The sequence below is a fragment of the Ornithodoros turicata genome, chromosome 2, assembly GCF_037126465.1.
Source record: "Ornithodoros turicata isolate Travis chromosome 2, ASM3712646v1, whole genome shotgun sequence".
Classification (NCBI taxonomy): Eukaryota; Metazoa; Arthropoda; class Arachnida; order Ixodida; family Argasidae; genus Ornithodoros; species Ornithodoros turicata.
The window spans coordinates 123,733,056-123,752,717 of record NC_088202.1 but is presented as its reverse complement, the minus strand read 5'-3'; the positions used below and the strand labels follow the sequence as shown (position 1 = coordinate 123,752,717).

The following is a 19,662-nucleotide window of genomic DNA, read 5'->3' as shown; positions in this document are numbered from 1 at the left end:
TAAGTTGGTTGTGAGAAAAAAGCATGAAATGAAGCGAGGAAGCGTTTTCCCAGAAGGACGTTTCCTAGGAGCCGTCTTAGATGCTGGTGTCAAACCAGCTAGCGTGCAAACTTCATCTTTTTTTTTTCTTTCTTCCTTTTCCTATCAATTGAGATCCGGGCTTTGGGCTCTGTTGAGTTTGGGTTATGCTTCAAAGTGCATAAAGACGTAACACTAAGTAAATAACAACCGTGGAGTGACACACTGGGTATTATCCCAGTTCAGTTAACAGAAGGGTGTGTTTGAAGAGAACGAACGTGATTACCAGTTTCACTTTTCGTTGGAACAGTGCGCCTCCCCTCATACCTTTCTCCATGGTTCAAATCGCCGCACCGGCTGTGCTGTCTGAGGTTTTCCCTTGGTTTTGCGGCAGATTTTCGAGACTAATGTCGACACAGTTCCCCCTGAAGTCGGCCCAGGAAGGTGTGAAGCCTCCTGAAGTTCCTCCTGATCCCCTTGTCCCCCACCCGCCCATCCTTCCTGCTGTCCACTCTCCATGTGTCCACGCCTGTACGCCGCTCATAGCTACATTTGCTTCGCGGAGCTAACACGGAATTAAAAAAAAAAAGGTCGTGCTGAAGACTGGCAGATTGTGGGTTCGAATCCTACCACCGGCTTCCTTCTCTGAGGTTTCTCGGCAGGCATTCTATACGAATGGCGGCACAGTCCCTCTTGAAGTCTACCCAGGACGCATACTAACCACCTGTCTCCCACTGCTTCCTGCCGTCCTCTCTTCGCCTGTCCAGGGGGCTTAATCACTTGCACGTTTTAGCAGCTAACGAGAGGCGGGGCACTCGTCGAGAACGGCACGTGATAAAACACGTGCACGGCGCTCTTCGCGCGATTTCATGGAGGGCGTGGGATACGTCATGCGCAATGTGTCACGTGCACATCTTTTTTAATTTCCCGCCCGCGTTTTTGAATTTCCCGCCGCTCGTTATCTCATAACGACCGTAACGACGATGAAGCGATTAAGCCCCCAGGTCTGTGCGCAGCTAATAGTCACAGTTGCTTCGCGGCGCTAACACGAAATAAAAAAAATCCCACTACATGATGCCTTTCAGCTGCTGGGAACCACGTTCGACGACCGAAATTAGCTAAAATTATTTAACCTCGGCAGCAATGCTTCACCCACGTTCGTTACTGAATCCCACATTACACTAAAAAGAGAAACACTAGAATAAAGCTGTTTTCCGTGAAATGACCATGGATAAATTTTATCGTGTTTCCATGATCTCTCTGTGTTCCTATCCGCACAACACTCTCGGGTCTCACATCTCCATATTTTTTATATCTCAATCAATCAATCATCTCATACACTACAGCATTGGTCACGTTGCTCACTATCACATAGTGCTATGCGTTTCGCAAAACGTTGAAAAGTAAACTGATGCACGCAACGAGACTGGATAGGTTCTGAGATATCAGAAGAGAATTACGTTATTTTCGTCACATTCAGCGGGGCTTAACTTACGAGAGTAGTTGAAATCGCGGAGCATCGTGAATGGCAAAAGAATGAAACAAACCGCAAAAATCGTTTTTTCGATGTTTCACTTTCCCCGCTAATGTTGAACATTTTCCATTTTATTGAAAGTAGCGGTAGCGGAGAAGGAATCCGCCGCTGCCTGAATTTGTAGCGGGAATAGTTTTTCCGCTAAGAGTTTAAAGTAATGCAGGATCTTTACCCCGCTACTAAAGAAAGAAAAAAAGAGAAGGCGAATACGAATACTAGTAGCGCCACTAGGTGCAACACTGGCAAATGCTGATGTTGTTGCTGGATCATAACCCCGTCACACCAACGGCAGAATGATTGATTGATTGATTTGATTTGATTTTAAGCAAAAATAAAATTGTGATTTTGACTTCCCTAGTGTGAGGCAACTCCACATACAGAAATAGCGTTGCCTCAGATAAATATGGCTAACACAATCATGATGACAATTACTTAAGAGGATGTAATCATTCTATGTATAGCTGCCGACTTGCCGTGCCTTGTCAGTAGAAGCTTGAAAGTCTATGACGGGATGCAAGTCATTAGCAAGGCGTTCGACTGCAGGGCTTAATTACGGTGTCTTTGCAGGAAAGTGCCGTTGAGGAGAGAGCGTGGCCATCACGGGAACCCGCCTAGCAGGCGAATAATGACGGGGCGTCGGGGCCGCGCGTTTGCGCCCCAGAGGCCGCTGGTACGGTCGGAGGTCCTTGATTCGAATTGCTTGTCGCTTCATAAGGGTACTCGCAACGAACGTTTTCCAAGGTTTTCCCTGTTGGATGACAGCGGCGGAGGAGTGACTAACGACATTGAAACGAGCTCGGAAATTAGACTTCGATTCTGACGCATGAGTCTTCGAATGAATAAGGTTTCGGCAGCAATGTTTGGACCTGCTAGGTCTATAGTTCAGCAAGGTTGTAGCTTGTTGTGCTTGTTTTTGTATGAGTATATATTGGTATGAATTGATAGATGACGTGTTTTAGACGTTTCCTTCTCCCTCTCTTTCTCTGCACGTCAATCAAAACCGGGACTCCAGGCGTCACGCGGCTGCGCGTGAGCCGTGAAAACAGTTTCAGCAGGCCGGGATTTCAAAGAAACGACACGATTTGTCACCGCGCGGGGGCTCGTGACGGATCCCCACTATCCCCCCCCCCCACCACCACCACCACCACCACCACCACCGCAGCGTAGCTATCCCTTTATCGCGCGATACGGAATAACGAAAAGTTAAGCATCGAGCCCGTGGTTCTCTACGCATTTTCTGATGCTAGCCAGCATGCCTGTGGTGCAGCAGTCCATGTCAACACGGATGATCAGGAAGGAGTTGTCATCATCAAGCACATCTTTATTGGCAGCGAATACCCGAGTTGCGCGCCATTAAAACAGCTCACATTTCCGAGACCTGAGCTCACGGGAGCTCCTACAGCAGCAATATTGGTCAGCTATATTAGAACACAACTTTACGACTGCGACGTGGACTGTCGTTTTAGGACTGACTCTTCCATAGTAGTTTCCTGGATGAAACTGAGCCAGCTCGCTGGAATCAGTTCGTGGCGAATCGCGTTGCTGAGATACGACCGTTGGCGAACCCTCTGAAGTGGAGACACTGCAGCGGTGAAGATAATCCGGCTGACCTACTTACCACTGCACACTGCCTAGTGACTGAAGATCTCTGGTGGAATGGCCCCAAGTGGCTCAAAAACGATACGTCAGAGTGGCCGAATGACACCGGTATAAATCTCAATACGGACGTCGGATTACGGAACACGTCAGCAGCAGTCAAAATGCATGCCATTGAAGTGGTGTCTAGACTCTCTACACTATTTCAGACATCCAGAGGTATAACTTTTTGGGCAAGCTCCTGGATGTAACTGACGTACGTCTTGCAGTTTGTGCGAAAGTATTGTAAGGACCCCCAGTGACGAACTGCGGGAGCACCGTCTGCAAATGAGATAAAAGTTGCCAAGGTGCACTGGTACAAGGTTCAAGACGGTGCGTTCATCTCTAAAGTCAAAAGCAGTACTCCTGCGTTAAAGGACCTCCAATCAGATGAACGGGGAACTTTGCGGGTAAAAGGTAGTCTGCAACGTATTGAAGATGCGCGTCAAGTGAAGCACCAGATCATCTTGCCTCCGGACAACCTTAGTAGTTTACAAACCTCACCAGCGAGTTTTTAGAGGAGCACGGGAGGAGTTCTGGATATAAGGAACTCGCCTAGCACTAAAAAAGTGCGCATTGTGTGCCAGATTTAGACCTCGGCCAGTGGTTGTACCCACAGCTTCTCTTCCACGGTTCATGGTTACTGGAGGTGATCCCTTATCGAAACAGTCGGAGCGGATTTTTCGGGACTGCTGTCTGAAAGAAACAGCAGCGCCCAATTTTATATTGCACAGTTAACGTGTGTCACAGTTGTCCGCGTCATCCACCTTAAACGTATCGTCATTGATCGCAGAAGCATTCCTCATGAGTTTCAAAAGGTTCGTGGCCAGAAGAGGATTGCCAACCACCTCTGACAAAGAGCGGAAAAGTAACTTCGCGCTCTTTGGAAAGCCACCAGGAACAGGTTACCTGTTATCTTGCACACCACAACATTAACTGGAAACATATCGTTCCCGGTGCACCGTGGTGGAGAGGATGGTGAGAGAGGCTATAGTTAGTACCGTGAAGAACACCCTTGCAAAAGTTCTGAGCAAGGCGATTTTAGGATTCGAAAGGTGCGTACTCAATATGCCAATCGGCAAGACCGATCGGCATAGTGCAGGCACCTTTTCCACCAAGGGCGAGCTGACACGAAGAATGCTACATCGCCAAGCACTGATGCAGACATTCTGGGAACGGTGGAAGCACGACTGTCTGTAGCAACTGCTGTCAGCCCACACCATTTTAGTGCCGCAGCCACGTAGTAAGTAGAAGGCGATGTGATTCTGACAGCCAGCAAAATGCCCAGACCTGGACATAGCACGTATTATCTTAGTTTCCGTCGAACAAGATAATCCTGTCAGGTCAAGCCTCGTAAAACACCAAAGGGGCAAGGTTCCAAAGACCACTGTTCTGCGCTTGTGCCACCTTGAAATCTTGAAATATGGCCATATCACATTTCGCCGCGTCACGCATTCATTATTTGCCCTTCCATTAAACCGTTCACCCGCATCTTCCTTCTCTCTCCTAAATTTTATCCTAGTGTATTGGCACTTTGATTTTCGGTATTGTGATGACCATAGGCAGTAGATGCAGGTTTTCCATAATTTAAAACTAACTGATCTTATACTTGAATTATAACCTCAACATTACTAGTAAACACGACCCTAATATGTGACTCATCTCGTATAAACTGTTTTTATTATCAAGTAGGAGAACTACCAATAAGTTGGCATAAACTGGCCCATATAATCTGTGTATTGGTGTATTGTCATCAAATAGATAATGAAACGCACAAAAAATAACAGTTAGAAAGGGTACACTTGCAGCAAAGAAGCAATTGAACCAATTATGTTCACTGTCCCCCGTATTCTCGTCATATCACGAAGACACGTTCGCAGTTTTAGGCAGAATTGCATGCAGCCGTAGCGCGAATGTCAAACCGCAAGGGCTGCTGAGCAAGTGAAACTGTGTCACGTCACATCGTTCGTAATATGACCCTAAACGCGTAATTTCTCCGTTCGCCTGGTTCTGCGTCGGTTCGCTGGCGGAATGTGCATTTAATTGCACGTGGTTTACGGAGTAGCAGTAGTCGTCGTGAGCGAGAGAGAAAGAGAGGAACTTAATTTTGGCTATGCATTACCGGGTCGTATAGAGTGCACCGCATTAAGCTGGTCAATGGCATCGTGGAATGCGCTGAGCCGTCGCCCTTGAAGCTGTAAAACTTATTTTAACCTTCAATTATTTGCATTCTGTCAAGTTATTGAATTTACGTGTGGGAACCAATGTGCGTGGGTATACACTTGTCGATGTACGTACTGTACTGACAAAATTGACTTAGAAGAGCTGAGGCCCTCATCTAGCTTGATAGAACTAGAGCGCTTCGTCGACGTTTTTATAAACTATTTGCTGATCGAGATCAATGGTTGTGACTCTTTATATTCAACAGCTCGAAAGCTGCGGTGACCATGAGGCGTAGACACAAGTGATGTGGCACACTGGGTTGGAGGAGTATAACATTTTTTTTTAGCTATGTATACTAGTTTTCCACCTCCAACGATGCAAATGGAAAAGAAACGCGAAAACTCGAAAGCTCGCGTGTGGAGTTCGCGAAGCTGACCCTGCATAATGGAGTAAAACTTCTCAAGCAGCCACTTATACATTGTTTAATTGTTATTTGGCACACTTCATTATCGGAAAGCTCGCCGTTTGATCGCGGGCTTGGTCCCGGCCGATGGCGGTAGCAGTGTGGGTGCGGTAAACATAGCTTCCAGCAGTGTGTAGGAGGTTTCTGGTGCACGTTAAACGAACCCCAAGTGGTCGAAATTATCCACCGTCCTACCCTGCAGAACCTGCATGTAGCCACACAAATAAAGGCCGACTCACCTTAAAATCTACGTAATCTCATGTAAACCACACGTAAATCTACTCTCAATTAGTATAATTAGAAAAGTTCATGTATTTGCGTTTCATATCCGATGCCGTTTTGTTATACGGCGACGGCGATATGCTGTCGAAGAGACCTGTCTTCACCCCCAATCTTCACCCCCAATGTGAGAGGGGTAAAGAGCACACTGTCGCCTCTTGCGTCCTGGAATAAGATTAACAGAAAATGCAACCCAAGATAAGGGCAGTTCCGATAGCGTCGCCCGATACACGTGTCTTTGTTTTATTTCCGCAAGTTAAAGCTCATCTTCGACGCATGAGGGGCCACTGTGGCGGCATCTTCGACGCATGAGGCTCCTTCACCATCTTACATGCGGGGTGAAGGAAAGACGCGTCGCCGAGAATGCGCAATGAAGAAAATAAAGAAAAAATGGTGTTCCTTCACGAATTTTTGCGGACGATCTACCGAACGGATTTTTGTTCTGAAAACGGCTACGATATCAGGTGACCGAAAGGAACAGATGTTCTCATTGGGACAACTTCGTAGCTTTTATAATTAAAAGTTATAATAAAAAGTTATAATTAAAAAGTTAATTATTGAAAGTTAATTAAGACATTGTCTTATGAGTTTGTTAATGCCCTCCTAAGGAGTGCCCTTCAGCATGTGCTATATTGCAATTGATTTCATCTCGGAAAAAGTGATAGATATACTTTTAAAAAATATGTTCACATTTGGCTGGGACACCCTGTATATATACAGGGTGTTTCACGAAAAATGAGCCAAAGTTTAAAAATAGAATGGGTCATCTCACACCAAAAAGACGGACTGCATAGTGTTACCAGTGGTGTGAGTATACTCAAACTATTTTTTGTTTTGTAGTTAATTAAATAGTAAAATTAATTAGTCAGTCTTTTTTAATTATAAGGATTAGAGCCAAAATGTCAATGAGAAAGTTGTAGCGGGCGATACAAGGACACGAAACCCGTTGACTGCGCCTTTGTACCTCTAACGGATCCTTTTTTCCCGGCTCCAAAGACTAACTTTCGGGTTAGCGAAAAATCGACGCGGGACCTGTCGCAGTTTCTCGAATGAATTTCAGTGTTTCCTATACCTAAACACCGATGGATGCCCTGGATTGTGCACTTGAGGTCCAAGTAATTAAATTTTCCACTTGAACCGAAAACCGAAGACACCCCCCAGCCCACCCCTCCGGAGCATTATTTTACAGTTTCGTCCCGTTCAGGGTTCTGGTTCCCCCAAAATAACCACGAAACCTCGAGCAACAGTCGAATAAATGTTGAAACACCTGGCAGCGTGAAATTATAGGTACTGTTCCCAGATGTCAGGAAAGCGTTTTTATTGTTTCATTGCTATACTACCCCGCAAGTAATGTGCCATTTAGTTATGTGCATTAAACGTACTCTATTAGAATCTGAATCAGGAACCCTCTTCTGTCCGCGCAGTTACCCATTGTTTTCTAACCCATAATTCTCACCGATGCACTATAGAGCAAAAGGAAGATAGAACGAAAAATGAAACCGTAAGTCGCTAGAACCATTAAGAAAGCCTTCCTGACTTTTCAGCACCTACCGAAATCCTTAATGCTTTTCCACCCGAAATATCTCCTCTCTACAGTTCTTTCCCTCATCCGCGTTTCACGCTCTCCCCACGGTGACAGGTGACAGTCCATTGTGTTTTGTACTTCTTCGGGTCGGGAATCGAAAGCCTAGTGGCGTCTTTGACACATACACCTTTGGACAGACGGAGGATTTGCTCTGGCTTGATTCATTTTTCCTCCATATCTCTTAAGCGGCCACGATGAAAGGAGCGCAGGACGTCACATTGAGTGTTAGTGGATGGTTTAACGTTCATACTTCATCCAGGTGCCGCTCTCCAGGGCACGAGGGCTCTCCATGCACGGCATTTTCTATCCATCATTTTTTCCGTTCTTGTGACAGGAGGAGGCGCACGCTACAGTGATCGATGCTTTAATAGAGTCTTGGGAAGTGAATTAGTTACCCTCATCCCCCCCATTAGTTACCCTAGTCATCGCCTACTGAGCAATTAAGCAATAACTGTAATTAATAGCGCTTTCATAAGGAGCAACTTTCATGCTGAGTACCAGTCGGCGACAGGTAGCCAAAGAAGACACGATGAGTTTCTCAAATTGGGGAGAATACGAAGTTGTACAGTAACTGTAAGTACATCGTTAAGCTACTTTACAATTCGTTGTTTATCTCTTTAATTTCAGAAACTAGTCACATCTTCGTTCACTATACCTTTTGCTGACTGGTATTCAACGTGAAAGCTGCACCCTTAGGACGGGTTATTAATTACATTTAGAGATTCATTGCGCTGTAAGTGATTGCTTGTAACTAAGTTACTTCTCAAGACTGCAGTAAGGCACATCGAGCTTCAATGACGCATCGGAAATGTGGTTAGGACGAATATAAGAAGAAGAAAAAAGAGCAACTCGAGAAAATTGCTCTTTGATCCTATAATTTGCTTCAGAGAAAATCATGAACGAATGTTCTAAAAATGAGTGGAGAAAAACGAGACGAAAAAAATATGGAATTTGAAGTGACTGTTGAGGGCGTTGTAAAATAATCGCGTTAACTTTTACGTGAAAGTGGGCAAGAGGAGGATTTTTGAAATATAATTGGATTGAATGATGGCTATTGTCCACCACCGGGAAAGGTAGAGCCAATGATGTCAGGTCAAGAGCGGTGGAAGAACTCTCGTTATTCCCGTATTTCCGATTTAGGAAGAAAGAAAAAAGCTACAATTGAAGTGCGCGGAAATGTCAAGTATGAGGCATATCTGAAGATCCCATGGTAAAACGTCCGAAAAAGGAAAGAAACGCAGAAGGAAAACCTGACAATGATTCCATAATCATCTCTGCAGGAAGGGCCCCAACATGTAATGACATGCTTGGATACATTAGTCGGATGTCACTCTCCTTGCGGTGTTTCTATTTGGAAGGATTGGGTTCCCCTACGGCCATGACATGTTACTATATAGGTTTCCGGAGAGCAGGCTGTGCTGCACTCACAGGGGTGGCACAAGGTTGAAATTTTGTAACCACCCTCAAGCGGTCGCTTGTGGCAAAATCACCATCTGGTCCTGGTCCGTCTCGGGAAACGTCATCTTAGGGTCATGCGACCTTGTTTATGTTCCGTTTTCGCACTGGCCGACATTCCCTTGTCATTGTCACCATAATGTCATTACATGAACGTATTTTGCTGTTGTACGTTGCGTGGTGCTCGGCGTACTTGTTTGTTCTTGCGAATTCTCGGTGCATCACATCGGCTGAGTGGGCCCCCGTACCGGCGTCGTTATAGCATCGTTGTGAATATCGAGCAGTACGGGGCCACATACGCAAGCCGACCTGTTTATCAGCAAGCATATTGGATAAAATTAGTGGTATAGATCGAAAGACGTTACAAAACGACGCAACGCACAGAAACGGCATAGTCGCATTGTTTACAAACCGTACGGCCGCTAGTTACGGGCGCCACCATTTTCATAGTCACGTTTATGACGACGTTCGCGGTGACGTCAGGCCAGAACCTGTCCAGAATGCATTGCGTTCCCCCGGTCCATGGTGTGGTATGTGGCGGGCGGGAGGACCTCGATATTCCCGGTTGCGGAATCCCCGATCTTGAAATTCACGTTCTTGAAGCAAGGAAAATCAAGGAGAATGCTGGTTTGCTTCGTAAGATGATATGCCGTGTTTAAGTTAAAACGCGGCATCACTATTTAACCACTTAAATTCACCGGTTTTCGATGTTTATCTGTGTCGTTTTAGCGAACGAAAGCTACATATTGGCGGCCGTTCACTCTTAAACCCGTACCTTTTATTGTAACTTTTAGAAACATGTAACTTCTGTATAGACGTAGATTTCGAGATTTCTTATAGGTTACACCACTGTAACGTATATTTAGAGGTTAAAAGCGACCAAAGTCATGTCTTTACAACACGAATAGAAGTTACATCTCGGAAAAAACAAAAACATCTTGTTGTAACTTATAAATGTACCTTCTACTCCGACACTGTAACTTCTAAGCGAAATCTCCAACGATAATCTCTTTGTTAGTTTCTTATCGTTTGTTTTCCTTTTGTTTTTCAGCATAATGCCGCGTTTCAGCCTCCCATTCGAGACGACAGTTGCGAATCTACGCTGTTATTTTTTATCTGTTTCAGCGTCACCTATACGTCGACTACATGTTATCAATGCTGTATGAACACAGATTATAAGTTCGCAGTCTGAAATACAGATAGTATGTTTCTTTCTAAAGGGTGGAAAACAATTGTCAATGCCGCAACCACCAAGATTTCCGATTTCGCTGCGTAGCCGAGCCTGGTCTAGGTCTATCCACACTGAGAGCGGTTTCCTTGAAACGCTCAACGCTCGTCGTCCGTCCGTTAACAAGCGTAATCTGTTTTAATCAGTGGTTTTCCTCGCGTTTATCATAGTATCGTCAGGAACACCGGAAAAGCTATATGTCGCTAGCAAACAAGTATATTTTCGGTGTTCTGAGGGGAAAGTGTAGTGAGTGCGAAGATTGCAAAGAATATATAACCGAAAACGAACGTCACCACCGCAGCCCTAATTCACACACTTCATACACTGGGTAAGTGTACATTTTGTGCTAGGTACGTGCGTTATTTTCATAGCAAGAGCTCTTAGCGCATCTTTGTTGTGATTATGACAAGCGTTTTGCGGTCCTGCATATGAACGCCACTTACGCTTGCTACTTTTCTGCTCTTACTTGGTCGCCAAGTCAATACACCGGCGTGCATTTTGCGAGCTGCGGATATATGCATCGAGATATATAATTCGCAGCTTCCTACTTGTTGTATTCTTACGATATTCTAAGACTCAATCGCGGAGTGAACGCCTTCCCGCATTTATGCTGATTTGTACCTTGTGCTTTGTACGGATTTGAATGGTTCCGTAAATGTTACTCTCATTGCCCAAACTTTTGTTCCCAGGATCCCACATGCAGGTTCACATACCGTCACCAGCGCAATGCAGTACCTCACAAACTCGTCCCAGAGCGCCTCCAACGCTGATAACGCAGTAATGTAGTGTCTCCTGCGTTACTGTACACTCATATTCCTCAAGGTTGTGTGCGTTTTATGTAATACTGTATTGCCATTTGCGCTCGCCTCTGCAACACGAATGTGGAATAAATTTTTTTCTGCTGCAATTCTCCATTTCGTTGGGTGTGTTCAGCTTAGCAAACATAGGTCAGTTGTTTTGACTCGCTAGCTTCCTCGCACTTTTATGCATTGCTTCTCACTTAGAAGATAGTTCTTTTTTCCACATACATGGTAAAGCGACCATGGTTTCTCCTCACATCAGAATCGCACTAGTGCACAATGTGTCACCTCTCTACAGACTTCTGTTTTTGTAATATACATATGTTCAAGATCTCCTTTTCTGCTGGTTCATTTTGGTACCTTGGTGTGTTCTGTAAATGTCTGCCGATATCCCACGCACAGGGTGTTTGTTTTTATTCGCATCACACCAGCGCTCATTTGACAGGTGGGTTATGTTAATTTTCGCAAATTAACCCATCCGTAGTTACAAACATTTCCGACATTTCCTGACGCATATGTTTGTAACTACGGATCGACTAATTAGCAAAAATTCACATAACCCACCTGCCAAATGAGCGCTACTCTGTTGCGAATAAAAATGAACATCCTGTATAAAAAGCCGCACGTTGGCGTAACCTTTACGGGCAGGTGCTGGATTGAAGGCCGTAACCTCTAATTAGTGGGTTTCCTTGTAACTTTTATAAAAGGGGTCGCTCAGAGGGTACCTGGTAGCTTCTGAAATAGAGGGTAAAATATTGCGATTTTTTACCCTTTACTAAAGGGTACGGAGTTAAGAGTGTTAGGCTTAGGCGGACACGACGGAACAGCACGGTGGTTAGTTTATTACTGGGTTAGTCCAAGTTCGGTGTGTGCATTTTTATGTTCATGCTAGTCTAAGTTCGCGGTCGGCAGTTTCGCGCGCGCGACTGTGCATTTTATAATCAGATAACATTAATTTACAGCAGTTTTTTTTTTTTGCAATGGGGATTTTGATCACTTTAGTGCGAAGTACACCCGTGGAGGGCACCACTGTGGCTGTACTGTACTGTATATGAAGGTATCGATGGTACACAGATGTTTTCGACGAAAAAAAAAAGTTTTTTTTTATTTGTAATATGCACGTTATGGAAAGGCACATAGTCCAGACCAAAGCCTGCCTACCCTCACATGGATGGACCTTCCACCCGGGAGGGTTCGTCGTGTGCTTTTGTCGTCCCATCAAATGCAGTCGCACCGTGGATATCGTCTCTCACATCGTACGTCATCAACATCCATTCTACTCTCTCTAGAGAGTAGGCCATTCTACTCTCTCTGCAGCAGATATCTCCCAACTTCCTCCGCGTGCCTGGGTGGTTCTACACCGATTCACGGGCTGCTCTGCAATATGTGGCTACCATGGGGCTTCGTGGGTCGCTAGCCTCCATCGTAGTAGACATTCTCCACCAAGTTCAGCATTTACATGATGAAGGTCATCATATATCCCTGCAGTGGATTGCAGGTCACTGCGGTCTAAGAGGCAATGAGGAGGCTGACAGAGTAGCAACGGCTGCCCACGAGTCCCCGACAGCCGTGCCCATTGTGCTGTCAAGAGGTGACAGAAGGGCCCTACTAACTGCATGGTTTCAACCCTCGGCTCTGCAGCAATGGCGCCGGGACATCACGGCTCAATCTCTCATGTATTCGGTAGACCCAAATCTGTCGTTTTCTTTCCCTGCTCGTCTGTTACGCCATTTTATCTCCCTCCTGCGTATACTCCGGCTCAATGTGGCTTTCACCCCGCAGTTCAAGTGCATGATCAGATGCTGTGACACCGGCCTCTGTTCCACCTGCGGTGTCGTGGCGACCGCACACCACATTCTTATGTAATGTGCACCCTACTGCCCGCAAAGGCGGATATTGTGTGATGAGCTTGCCTGTATCCGCAAGACGCCGCTCACCTAGCTGCACTCATTGGCCCCTATGAAGATCCTGTGCTCCATCGTCGGGTTCTTCACCTGTTCATGGACTTCCTGTCGTCCACTGGATTGCTCCAGACGCTTTAGTTCTTTCTTGTATTTTCATCCTTCCTTCATCATCTTCACATAACGTTCCACGTGCAATGGGGTAGGGTACCGCACCACCGCGGTGAAACACCCCATCTCATCGTCATCATTTATTGTTGTTGTTGTTGTACCCTCACATGCTCTTCCACTGAGGAAAAATAATTGTGCAGCGCGTCCTTTGAACAAGCGTCTAACCAATTCGTTTATCAAAAGGACACGCAGTGCATAGAGCATTGCGAGACCGCAGCCATCCACTTCGCGCATCTCGTTCTATCTGTGGCCGTCGGCGATGTTGACGGTATAATGCGAATTTTGTTATAAGCCGCACTCATTACGAGGGGAATACACGGGATTGCGTGACATTGTCAGTTTCGAGAGCCCGCAAATCAACTTCTCCCCCGGCATTCATTTTGTGTAGAGGCCCGAGCGAGCTCTGCTTTGTTTTTCCTCACAGTTGCCGTGCCAACGAACGTTTGTTCTATTTTATTTCTCTCAAACCTAACGTCGTGTTGTCGGAGGCAAGGGCGTCAGCCTCATTTTGACCGAAAAATCGCCTACGAAACACACGGTCCCCTGTGGGAATGCATTTCAGTTCGATTGGTTCAGCAAAGCACAGGCAGAGAAGGACTACACGAGATACGGAATTCTGGAACGTTCTAGCGCCTTAAATAATTTTTTTTAAAATATTGATGTCGTACTATATAGTTTATTCATCGACTTTATATTGTTACCGCACGTCCGACAACGTATGCCCATGTACACATGTAGCCATGTGCCCATGAATGCGCATGCACCTTCGTCTTACCGAATCGAACTAAACTAAACTAGGTCCGCTTTCATGAAAGACATGTCGAGTCATGGGTAATGCTCAATAGTCGGGACCTCATGGCGTATAGTGACAGAAAAGTCTCATAACATAAAAGCGTGTAAGAGCGAAGCCTACGTAAATGCTTCATGTACGCGTTTACGAATGTCATGGCCCATAGATTCAAAGAACATACAGAAGGCGATGAAAGATGGATGTCACTGAAAAGGTTAGCCAGCTGTAGGACTCGAACTCACATGTTTTGGATTACCTGTCCAGGGCTCTACCAATTGAGCTAACCTAACACGCCTTCTCAGCGACTTCCAGGGTGCGTCATCTGAAGGGACAAACCAGTCACTCTCTCTCACTCATCCTCCTTTCACTCTTACATTTTTGTCACACTCATACACACATTCATACGACAGGGATCGACGCAAGCGGTAATTGTTGAACAAGAGAGAACTGATGTTCTGAGGCTGGAACAACATAGAAGGGACAATCACATACAAGGCCTCAAGTTGCCTAAGAAATTAACGATGAAAGATGGAAGTCACTGAAAAGGTTAGCCAGCTGTAGGAATCCAGAAGATGTGGGTTCGAGCCCTACAGCTGGCTAACAATTTCAGTGACTTCCATCTTTCATCATTAATTTCTTAGGCAACTTGAGGCCTTGTATGTGATTGTCCCTTCTATGTTGTTCCAGCCTCAGAACATCAGTTCTCTCTTGTTCAACAATTGCCGCTTGCGTCGATCCCTGTCGTATGAATGTGTGTATGAGTGTGCAAAAATGTAAGAGTGAAAGGAGGATGAGTGAGAGAGAGTGACTGATTTGTCCCTTCAGATGACGCACCCTGGAAGTCGCTGAGAAGGCGTGTTAGCTTAGCTCAATTGGTAGAGCCCTGGGCCGGTAATCCAGAAGATGTGGGTTCGAGTCCCACAGCTGGCTAACCTTTTCGGTGACTCCCATCTTTCATCGTTAATTTCTTAGGCAACTTGAGGCCTTGTATGTGATTGTCCCTTCTATGTTGTTCCAGCCTCAGAACATCAGTTCTCTCTTATACAGAAGACGCTTTCGCCTTATACAATGCGTACGGCCTTTTCTATGTAACACGTACGGGAACCGGTCACGAAGTTCACTTTTTCTCCAAAGTATCTGGCTAATTCGGAAGCACACACAAAGGTTGCAGTCCTCTACCTAATTTTGTAAGCGAGACTGAATGGCCACAAAAACGGAGGGCTCCGTTTGCTATTCTGTTACTCTAGCAAAGAGCTGCACGCTCCGACGCTTTTCAAATATTTCTACGTCAATTTCACTGAGTGATTCTGAAAGGGTGGTTTCAGCTGCCTCATGGGTGTAGTTGGGCTTCGTTATGCGTATCTACGTCCTTTATAAAGCAGACCTCATCTCTTTTTCACTCTTTTCTTTATCGGTCGCTTTATTTGATCGGGCCGCTATGGGACTCGCGCTCTGTAATTACTAACTCAATTACGCGGTTTCGTTCATTTTCGTATGGCGCAAAAAGTAAGAATCTACGAGCACAGTGTTCAACTTGCACCGTAGCTCCCGTGAGGGATGACGTGAAGTGCCGATAGCGGAACTCGGTTGATGTGACGAGGCATGGAATAATATAAGAGTTATTGCTACTGGAGGGTAGAAACTTCCAATAAAACAATCGCTTCCAATTTTCCGGTTACAACCGGAGAAGAATATATCTCTGTATGGCTATACGGCACACACGTCGAGGTCAATAGATGATTGCTGCACATATTAATCCGCAGAATTGTCTCCAGCCTGGGTCGATGTGTCCTACGCGTACTCCCTGATTAAACTTGCTGCGGACGACAATGCTAGATATTGTCTTCTCCACGTCTTGGAGATGGAATTGAAAAGACTGAATTACGGCGCGATCGTCGTATAAAAGAATAAGACGAAAATAAGCGTTGTAAATGTGCACACATGTAGTACATACAGAATATGGAGAATGACCTTTTAATTCTTTTGCATGTCTTTCTGGTTCATTGCACTATCTACACGGAGAGGAAAAAAAAAAAAAAACATTACCGACCATCAAAGAGAGGTATCTGCATAGGACGACTAACCGAAAAGTATACGGAGTTTATTTATTTTTCAACAGTAAGGAAGTAAATGTACAACAATAAAAAAAAGTGAAATAACTATAAATTTAGGACTTAGTCACCGTCGACGTAGCCTTCTTCACCAAGCGTTGTTTCACTTCACCAAGCTTTCAAGCTTCACCAAGCGTTGTTTCCACAGTGCGAAACAGTTTTCTTCGGAAACAGGAAAGTTCTGTCTCGTCACATACGCTTGTATCTCAGGAATATCCTGAAATTTCTATTGAAACTTCATTTTCATTTTCTTTTCTTTTTTTGCAACTGTTGAGTCACAGACACGATTCCACTCTGTGGCTTTTGTTCGTCCTCCCAAAAATCAAAATGCAGTTGAACGGAAAAAGATTTCAGGATGGTCAGCAAATACAAACGAATGTGACGGGACAGTTCTTTGCGGTTTCGAAAAACGTTTCAAACAGCACTGGGCTAAGTATGAAGTTTCCGAAGGGGACCAGCTCGATGGTGACTATACGTTTCACATTTGTAGGTATTTTATTCTTGTTTACAACTTTTTTTTTTACTAGTGATTGTATACTAGGGGCTTATGCGTGATTTCAAATTGTATCTGGAACAGGAAAGCTACAGCATTGCGGGAGAGAACGCCCTCTTCGATAGCTCAGTCTGTACTGTGTTGGCTTGCCGCCCTTAGGATCGCGGGTTCAAACCCGGCCGAGGACGGTAGCAATGTGGGAGAGGTAAACGGTGCTTCCAGCACCCTGTGTAGGAGATTTCCGGCGCGCGTCAAAAATAACCCCAGGCGGTTGAAGCTATCCTCAGTCCTCCCTGCGGCACGTGCAACATGTCTCCATATTATAGGTAGACAATCCTTACGTGTAACGTCACGGCACCATTGGTTAGTGGGAGATATCAAATGAGACAACGAGAAACACACACAATAAAAGGACTAACGGCGAGATTTTGCTATCTTACCATGTTACGTTACATGCCAAAGCAGGCATTTCCCCGTTCTCTACCATGTTGTTCATAAGACAAGAACCTGGCTTACCAAGCGCTCTTAACAGGGCTAAATATTTACGATGCAAGCCTTCATAGGCTGGTGGAAAGTTAACTGAAGACCGCACAAACAATAGGATTGTGAATTCCTTTCTTTTTTTGAAGGGCGTGGATGACGCGCTTTGGTGTGCATCCGAACGTAGCGCGGGTTGCGTAACATTGTTGCATCATATTTGGCAACAACAACAACAGATAAATTAATGATGAGCATATTTGTCAACATTTGTTCAAGAAGTGCGGTAATTTCTGCCTAGGGGATACGTGCCGTGTTTACGCATTGCAAGGGCTCGTGAAAATGCGTCGAACCGGTGCATAATCGCAACATTTGCCGGCATCCTGTGTCGTCCTCGACAGAGAGAGAGAGAGAGAGCCCATGTAGTGTGTCGGAACGCGGAATGTGTCGGAATGTTCTCCTTTGTCGGCGAAACGTACAACTTTTGAATGACAGCGTTCAGAAAGAGGGGCGAGTATCAAAGCCCATTGTCGGCTGTGCGCCACATACTGTAACGCCGAAATTCGTGGATTTAAAATGCTACTCCCACCCCTGCTAGATTATACCCTGCTGATCAACGTGCACTACATACTGAGATTTGTGGATTTGAAACGCTACTCCCACGAAGCCCTGGTAGTTCGCAAAGATGCCAAAGCTCTCGTGCACTTGCCACGAATTACAATTCAGTTATCTTATGCCCCCTCACGCTCTTCTTCTTATTTCTAAGCTTGTACCTCAGAACGTCGATTTGCCATTTATTTTACAATGATAGTTAGCGCTGCACTGCTGGTACAGCTCCGGTCAAACTTAATAATAACACTGCAAAAAATGTGGTCTCGTTCCCGAGCGTGACGACAGCAAACCTTGGGGACATCAGGAAATCTTAATGGAACAAAATTATTCTGTTAGTTTAACGCAAGGATTTTGTTCAGGTAACATTTCCCCAGTGCCCCAAAGAATTCTGTTATAGCGCTGGGAAAATGAGACGGAATTCTTCCCGGTGTTATTATTAAGGTTGACTGGAGCTGTACCGATTTATTCAATGGGATGCACTAAATTTTCCACAGTGTTAAGAAAGTTGGAACAATAAGTGTCCCTCCCACTAGTATACATCATCCAAACTAATTATATTAATCTGCCACGCATCAGTGAAACTTTAATTCTCTCCCGCACTCACCACTCCTGCTATTCTAGCCTTTATTTCACAACATATGATTGTGAACTATATTCGAATGTTAATTATCGTCGCATTGATCGTTGTCTAGGCTAAGGTTCCTCCAAAAGGATTGCATGATAATTAGATATAATCCGAAAATTCTCTATGGGGACCGTCTTTTTTTTTTCTTTTTAGCACTATGCTTAACATCAAGGAAAGCTGCACTATCCTCCTGCATTTCTAACTTTCGTACTGTAGTGCATAGTACTACAGTACACTACAGTACTTTCGTACTGTAGTGCCACATTGGCACTTCGCGTTCTATAAAAGTATCGAAAAGAAAACATAAATTAAACAATCAGGTCCAGCTATTACGACACCAGCGGCATGCCCGAGCGGGATAAGGTGTTCCGCTCGTTAGTGGTAGCCAACGTCCTGCTGAAGACTGGGAGGTGGTGTGTTCGAATCTTACCACCGTCTGTGCTGTCCGAGATTTTCCCCGGGTTTTCCGAAGACTTTCCAGACGAACGTCGGCACGGTTGCCCCTGAAGTCGGCCCAGGACGCATGCTAACCCTCCTGTCTCCCACTCATTCCTGCTGTTCCTCTCCCCATCTGTACGCTGCTATTATTTGCCCTGAACTGTAGAAACTACCACCGATCCCCAACTACCCCGCCTCTCTACGCTTGCGCAGTTGCCTTGAGGCGCCAACACGGCAGAAAAAAGGAAAGGTATTACGACACTGTCTGGTAACTTACTGGTACGTTACTCCGGGATGTACACCTCGTTGCGCGAATCCTGTTCCCGAACTTCAAGGATCCTTTTCGGGTAAGCAGTGATGTAATCTCCATTCCTACCACCTGTTGGCGGCAATGGCAGAATCGACCCTGTATTCCGGCTCACATCCATTACACGGACCATCGTAACGTCCTACTTGCTGATCCTTTTTTTTTCCTCCCTAATTCTGCAGTAAACATTGTCTCTGTTTGCGGAGGTTCGCCCGAATTGATTCCCATTCCTATCTGCCCGATTTTCTCACGAGCGCCCAAGTGTGTAGTAACTGACCTCTGGTGCTAGCTATTTGCCCAGTATCGAAGGCTCACTTCAGACAGGGAGCACAGTGGAGTGACTCATAGTTCCAAGCCGGTTCTCTTTCTTTATTGCGCCGATCAGGACGGTCCACCGGGAGGAGTATTGGATATATATGCTCTATCGTGCAGCGTAGTTCTGATGTTCGCTAATGGAAACAAAGAAAGTGTCTCTTCTGTATCCGGTTGGGCGATTGCATATTCCTTTCCCCCTCGCTTCTGTCACCCGTGCAGGAAACATCGCTCTGCATTTGTGGAGAAGCCGTTAACACAGTGC

The 19,662-nt window shown here is 45.4% G+C and overlaps 1 protein-coding gene and 1 long non-coding RNA gene across 2 annotated transcripts in view; one reads left to right on the top strand and one right to left on the bottom strand.

The window, feature by feature from the left end:
* Positions 1-19,662, top strand: part of LOC135384015 (uncharacterized) — a 102,549-nt gene that overhangs the window by 15,054 nt on the left and 67,833 nt on the right. The window lies entirely within an intron of this gene.
* LOC135384014 (uncharacterized) overlaps positions 1-19,662 on the bottom strand; it is a 113,177-nt gene that overhangs the window by 48,032 nt on the left and 45,483 nt on the right. The window lies entirely within an intron of this gene.